The following is a 7,842-nucleotide window of genomic DNA, read 5'->3' on the forward strand; positions in this document are numbered from 1 at the left end:
ACACTTTCTACATTGAAACACTTACATGTTTCCACAATTCTGTGTTTTTGTGTTTCAGAGAGCAAACCAATGGGGACTTCATTTTAGGAAAATCCTTAGTCATCATGAATAATTTCTCAAACAATCGATATCAACTATGTTCTACAGCACACTAACACACACTGTATCTTACTGCGTACCGCCACCTACACCTCAACACTGCAATGACTTATAATACTCAACTGAATGAACAATTATGTATTGCTGTTATTGGTTGAAATGCAGTATGCACTGCAGTAACATTAAATGGTGCAAAGAATACTTGTTTATTGTCAGATCATGTCAAGAGAAGAGAAGGGAAGAGAAAAGAAAGAAACAGCTGCTGCGGTCGAGGATTTACAACTGAAGTCTGAGAACAACACATATTTAAAGAAACTAGGATAATACAACTTTTCTACCGGTTACACAAGTAGAGAAAGTCACACGTGATAACACACAACACCATATTTTGTTCCAACCACCTGCCAGTATATGGGTCATTCCAGAATTGGAGGATATGTTCTGTCCCAGCTATGACATTACAAATGATCCCTGCTCAAAACATGCACTCATTTAAATACAGTTGCAGAAAAAGTGGCTTAAACATATTGTTTAAAATATCAAATAGCTCTCGAGCACCCCCTGAAATGACATTTTTCTCTTAAAATGCAATGTCTATACATAATTGTGTATAATCTGCATGTGTCACCTGTTTTACTGTATTTTCCTAAATGAATTGCCTTTATTGTTATTGGCACCAGGGAGCATAAGCATGTTAAGGTTGCTGGCCAAAAACATTTTTGTGATGGTTTACTACATGCTTTCCTCAAATACATAACAGAAAACTAGAAGTTAAGAAGTTTTGATGTATAAATGTCCTCCAATTCTGTAAGGACCCATATATACAGCAGTACATTATTGTCACATTGTGCTGTACTCTTCACAGTAGTTTACCGCAGTGATGTGGATGGTAAGAGTTATCAAAGTGCTATAACTTGAAGCAAACCATGGTCCAAAAGCATTTCAATTCTCTCAGTCACATATTTATCAAAGCATTTACGTGTCGGAATGAAGCAACAACTAAAATATTGGTAAATACTGACAATGGGTTCTGAAGACTCAAATTAAATCTGGCTTGTATTCGGCTGCTACTTGCAAGCTAAGTTTGCTGGCTAGCCAATGCGACTGTTAGCTGGCACTGCTGACAAGCAAACCCTGCAGAAACGTATTTCCTCAATGAACTGGTCAGCGATACTAAATAGAGCCAAAGCGGTGATGAATAAGTTTCTTGTTAAACGGCAGCAAATAACTACTTTCAGCGCTAAAAAGCGGCTAATGTTAGCTAGCACGTTAGCGCTTCCTCCCCGGCATCTCTTCCCATGTGAACTCGTTTGACAGTCACTGATTTGACGGGGATACACACTTTGGCACAACACCAGGCAAAGGAAATGCAACTCAGCGCCCACTAAACACGAGTAAAAGTTAGTTTAACACAAAAACTCACCTGTATGTTTCTTGGGGAGTACTTTTTAGGATGTAATGTTGGTCTCAGCCGTACTTTCACCGACCTTGGCAGCTCCCTGTGTTCCCAGCAGTGACAGACAACAACACTCTCAGCGCATACCCCTCCCTCTGCCACCAGGAAAACCAAGAAAAAAAATCGATGTTCATGCTCCGCCCATTCTCTTTCGTGATTGGTCAATATCAAGGACAGTGCCAAATGGGCCAATTACATCTGCTGTTGTTTTTTTTTTATTGGTGCAACAGTAATGCAGCAAATGATAACCTATATGCACTGCTTTAAAGTGAAACATATTTTTGGATGAAAACACAAAACGTTTATGAGGCTTTATCTATTGTTATATTCTATAGCTTTCATTTCCAATCTATCCTTTCTATTAATTCAATCTTCTATGTATGCACCACTGAAGCAGATTTCTTGTATTTGTAAACTTACTTGGCAATAAACCAGTTTTTGATTCATTGTGATTCTTCAAGTCTATAAAACTATTATATTTTTGACAACCTTTTGGGCTCTTTAAGAATATTCAAAGTGTATGCTACTTTCTTTATGGTTTATTCCTGCTACTAGTAACACTTCTATTTTACCACTTTTAGTGTTCCAAGTGTAGATCATTTCATTGTATATACATCGTGGGAAAAGGTATAGTATAGTATATTAGTTAATGAGAACATTAGTATGTCGACAGTTAATTAATGATTAATTGTAGTAGTCACTTTTTCTGGGTTAAGTTTCTGAAATATTTTTTGATTCTTATTAATTTATCGTCTATGACAGTAAAACATAATATCATTGAGTTTTGGTCTGTTGATCGCACATCACAAGCATTTTAAAGAAGTCGACTTGCTCTCTAAGGAAATATATATTCAAAACATTACATATTACAGAAACAAAAGATGAGTTGACAATTTGAGTTATAGTTGCAGCCAAAAACAAACAATTTGGAATTAGGAAGTGCAGATTTTATAACGTGTGAACTTGAGCTGGATATTTTATATAACATAATACTTTTGCTTTGGCCTCATAACCTTTACAACCGGGTCAAAGTTCCAATGGCAAACCAAAATACAACAAAATAAACGTCCTGCTTGTAACCCGGGTTTAAAAATGTATGGATGAAGTCAAAGACAACAGTCATGCATCTGAAGATTGGGGGGGATGTCCTACTAAGCCCTGAGGAATAGAAAGCAAAGCAACAGGAATGCACACACACACAAATGTCAAGGCTCAAGAAAATATGCAATAGTTTCAGTGCAAGGCCTCATATAGCTCCCTGATGCTATTTCTGTGCCATACCAAGTTGCCACGACGCCTGTTGATGCCTCAAATGTGTGACTGTGGGAATGGTTTGGAGCTCATTGTTGTCTGCAGTGTGCTGGAAGGTATGTTCAGGGTAAACACACCTCCACGTGAGGGCCATGGAGGTTAGACGTGGGGGTCAGAGTACGCCCACGTCTTCCACTACCACAGCAGCCTGTTGTCATGGAGTTACGTTTCCTTTACAGTGACTTTGTGCACACCCACTCACAGACAGACACTTTCAGCATGATTTTATTACAGTACAGTCCTGCGTTTTTACAAGGCCACACTTTATAGTTATCCACTGATGTGTTCTATCATGCGAGTTATGTAACTATGACAAATTTAATCTAATGCTGGAAATAGGTCAGTGGAAGGGAACACTGAAAGTATGACAGCCTGATTTACTATACTGTAGTTCCCAAGGGAGGAAGCATTACTGTACAACCAATACATATTTCTCCTAAAGACAGTGATTAAAAAGTAGAATGACAGAAGCCCTTGTGATAAAGCAGACATTTAACTTTCCAATCTATCCTACAGGTCAATTTAGGACATAAAAGAACATAAATGCATATACTTTACTGAAGGTTTGGTGAGCATGACACAGTGAGTGCTTTGGAAAGTGTCTCCTGATCCGCCTGCTGCCTGGCTAAAAAGAAAAATAATTTAAACTTTTCCTTCGGGGGTTATAGTAGTTTGTCACCCAATGTGTCTAAATAGCTAGACAGATTGTCCAACTATGTAAAATTGTCTAAAAGTGACACCTAGTGGCGATTGCTTGAAGTGTTGCCATAACTGTTGCAGCAGTATTGTTTTTGTCCGAATGTCACAAAAAAGATAATTGTTATGTAAAACGTATTCTATGTGCTCAGACCTTAAAAAATGTAACTAAATGGCTTATCCTCTGTAAGAATTAAAAAATAAAGCCAAAACGGTTGATCCTAAGTGCAAAAGAATACAGAAACATTTTCAGTTTATTTGCACATGTAAACGTTTTATAATAATAGGACAGGTTGACCTAAAATGGCTGAGGAAAATACCAGTCATAGTACTTAAAAATATAATTTTACATGGAGTTATGCAAAGGTTGTATGCAAAAGTGTTGTTAAACACAAAAAATTACACTTAGAGGTGAGAAGAAAAGTGTAGTTAAGTAAAAAGACGACTTCAATAAAAAAAATATATATATATTTGTTCTTTAACGTCTCTTCTCCAGTTTTACATTTCAAAGCTCAAGCGTTAAAGCTTAAATAAATGCAAGACTATCCAACGAAAAAGATTGCTGTATGAAAATTAATTTAATTAGAGCTTCTTCTTTTTTTGAGCCACAACAAAACTACAAAATCATGGAACAACAGATAAATCTTGTTCAAGTTGAATGATTCATGCAAATGTCACAGAATCAACTTTCAGGTGTTGCTTGTAAAATAGCCTATTCTCTCCCTCCTCCTCTAGGGGGCAGTAGCTCCCCATAATGCTGACTTAGCTGCTTCTGCCTGTATCTGCACAGATATCAACCACATACAGTGCATCCGGAAAGTATTCATACCCCTTAACTTTTTTCCTATTTTGTTATGTTCCAGCCTTATTTCAAAATGGAATAAATTATTTATTTTGTCTCAACATTCCACACACAATACCCCATAATGACAAATAGAAAACCTTTTTAAAGAATTTTTCGCAAATGTGTTAAAAATATTTTTCAAATTCTCAATTTTCATTGTCAAAGTTGCTTTGACACAGAAAATTGAGCTCAAGTGCATCCCGTTTCCACTGATCATCCTTGAGATGTTTCTATAACTTGACTGGAGTCCACCTGTAGTAAATTCAATTGATTGGACATGACTTGGAAAGGAATACCTGTGAGGTCCCACAGTTGGCAGTGCATATCATAGCACAAACCAAGTCATGAGGTCCAAGGAATTGTCTGTAGACCTCAGAGACAGGATTGTATCAAGGCAGAGATCTGGGGAAGGGTACAGAAAAATTTCTGCAGCATTGAACGTCCCAAAAGCACAGTGGTCTCCGTCATTTGCAAATGGAAGATGTTTGAAACCAGCAGAGCTCTTCCTAGAGCTGGCCACCCAAACCAAACTGAACATCGTGGGAGGAGGGCCTTAGTCAGAGAGTTGACCATAAACCCGATGGTCACTCTGACAGACTTCCAGTGTTCCTCTGTGGAGTTGGGAGAACCTTCCAGAAGGACAACCATCTCTGCAGCACTCCACCAATCAGGCCTTTATGGTAGAGTGGCCAGAAGGAAGCCACTCCTCAGCCAAAGGCACATGAAAGCCCACATGGAGCACCTAGAGGACTCTCAGAAAATGAGAAACGAAATTGTCAGGTCTTATTAAACCAAATTTGGCCTGAATGCCAAGCATCATGTCTGGAGGAGGAAACTAGGCACCACTCATCACCTGGCCAACACCATCCCTATAGTGAAGCATGGTGGTGCAGCATTATGCTCTGGGGAGGTTTTTCAGCGGCAGGAACTGGGAGACCAGTCAGGATCAAGGGAAAGATTAATACACTAATGTACAGGGAGATCCTTGATTACAACCTGCTCCAGAGCGCTCTGGACCTCAGACTGGGGCAAAGGTTCACCTTTCAACAGGACAACGACCCTAAGCACACAGCCACGATAACAAGGTTCAAAGTTCAAGGTTCTTTATTTAGTCATACGAACATAGCTACAGTTATGCCGATTAAAATCTTGTGTCACAGGATTCTCCAACAGAGCATCACAAAACACAGATAAACAGAAAAAATATAGTGCAAGTAAATAGTAAATAGTAATACAAAAAGAAAAATAGCACTCTAACGCAAACATTTTTTAACGCCACTAATTATTTTAACGTGCAATTAACGCATGTGTGTTGTCCTCGGCCCGCCCCGTAGTTTCAGAGCCCAAAGGCTTGACGTTGTTGTTGTTGTTGTTAGTTGGATGGTGGGAGATTCTAGCGAGAGATATGGATACAAAAAAAGGTGTTTTGAAAACGTTTTTTTGAAAGTTTGCCGGGGAGACCCCTGGACAACAACAGCGATAGCTAAATGGGTGGCTACAACTTAACATTGTGGAGGGTGAGGGGCTGTGTTAGATAATTCAGATCATATCCAACGTGTCGACTACACATCATCGATTACAGCGATACACACAGCGCATTATTTTGACCCACAGTGGGAACTTCAGTCTCATGCTTTGACTGTTATGAAGACAGAGGAGCGGCATTTCGCCGACAACTGTAAACAGGCTTGCCTGTTTGAGCAACTGGTGCAGAGAAGTGCACAGGGTTGGGAGAGAGTGTAACAGAGAGAGAGAGGTTCCAGGTTGTTGTATTGAAAATATTCAGGAGAATATTTGTCATTGTTCCAATGATAATAAACATTTACATAAAGCATATTTTTCCACTCATATGTTGATAAGAGTATTAAAAACTTGAAAAATATTGCTCTAAGGTACATTTAAGACAGCCCTAGTAAATAGATAAATAATTTTAAAATAATTTTGAAGTAGCAGCCAGATGAATATTAGGGATGTTGTTTCAACTGTTCAGGTGTTTAACAGATTTTGCTTCAACAGTTCAGGTGTTTAACAGTCTTATTGCCCGTGGGATGAAACTGTCCCTGAGTCTGGTGGTGTTAGTCCGGATGCTGCGGTAGCGCCTGCCAGACGGCAGCAGACAGAACAGTTTGTGGCTGGGTTGATGGGGGTCTTTTATAATCCGGAGGGATTTCTTCCTGAGGCGCTAGGAGTAAAGGTGCTCCATGGATTGCAGCTCCGTCCTGGTGATGTCCTGTGCAGTTTTCACCACCCTCTGTAAACAACAAAGGAGTGGTTTCAGGGCAAGTCTGTGAATGTCCTTGAGTGGCCCAGCCAGAGCCCTGACTTGAACCAAATTGAATATATCTCTGGAGAGATCTGAAAATGGCTGTGCACCGACGCTCCCCATCCAACCTGATGGAGCCTGAGACGATCTGCAAAGAAGAATGGGAGAAACTGCCCAAAGATAGGTGTGCCAAGCTTGTAGCATCATATACTCAAGAAGACTTGAGGCTGTAATTGCTGCCAAAGGTGCTTCAACAAAGTTTTGATCAAAGGGTGCGAATACTTATGCACATGTAATATTTGAGTGTTTTATTTTTAATTCATTTGCAACAATTCTTTTAAAACTTGTTTTACTTTGTCATTATGGGGTAATGTGTGTAGAATGTTGAGAAAACAAATTAATTTAATCAAAATTGAAATAAGGCTGTAACATACAAAAATGTGGAAAAAGTTAAGGGCACTGTATAATGTGCAGAATCTTTACTTCAGTGAACTATGCACAACATATGTTAGTATGATCTACAGTTTGTACATTCTTTAAACGTTTTTTGAAATTGCAAAATATTTTCAAACTGTTTTACTTAAAGTGCTTTCTCATCTATCACTCTGTGTTATACTTAATGCTGCATGATTACTGAACACACTTTTGGGTGGAGTTGCAAGCGGCCACTGTTCGAAGATTACAAGGGATTTATGCTGTATCATGTTAGCATGACCAACCCAGTCTCATGGCATTTCGTGTTCACCAACACGATTTTTTATCTATTGATTCGTGTTCACCAACACGATTTTCTCCTTTTTTTTCGTGTTGCACAGCACGATTTTAAAAGCAATGTATTTCTACTGGTAATGTGTTTCGTGCCTGCAGCACGTCTTTTTCTCTGGTCGGGTCGTGGAAGACCGGAAGCTGTGTGGTTCATAAAAACATGTTCTTACTCAATATCAAGCCACAATTATTGCTTTCATTTTAACTCGTATAATTTCTGACTTTTGTTTCCGTCTGTGAGGAAAATAAATGGAGCTCAGAGCCTCAGAATACTGAAATCTGTATTTTAAAATCTTTTTTTCCTTCTAATTTGTTATTCTTTTCAAAATAACACACTGTTATTTACTCACCAATAACACACAATTATCTTTGCTTTTATTTATTGGTTTAATTCCATAATCTCTGGCT

At 38.7% G+C, this 7,842-nt stretch overlaps 1 protein-coding gene across 3 annotated transcripts in view; it reads right to left on the reverse strand.

Annotated features, from left to right (window-relative positions):
- fam49a (family with sequence similarity 49 member A) overlaps positions 1-1,669 on the reverse strand; it is a 47,165-nt gene extending 45,496 nt beyond the window's left edge. For all 3 annotated transcript variants that reach the window (XM_079644072.1, XM_079644074.1, XM_079644073.1), the window contains exon 1: positions 1,523-1,669. The gene's annotated coding sequence lies outside the window, so the exon portion shown is untranslated. The remainder of the gene's footprint in view (positions 1-1,522) is intronic.
- Positions 1,670-7,842: the final 6,173 nt, after the last annotated feature.

The sequence above is a fragment of the Notothenia rossii genome, assembly GCF_949606895.1.
Source record: "Notothenia rossii genome assembly, chromosome: 8".
Taxonomy (NCBI): domain Eukaryota; kingdom Metazoa; phylum Chordata; class Actinopteri; order Perciformes; family Nototheniidae; genus Notothenia; species Notothenia rossii.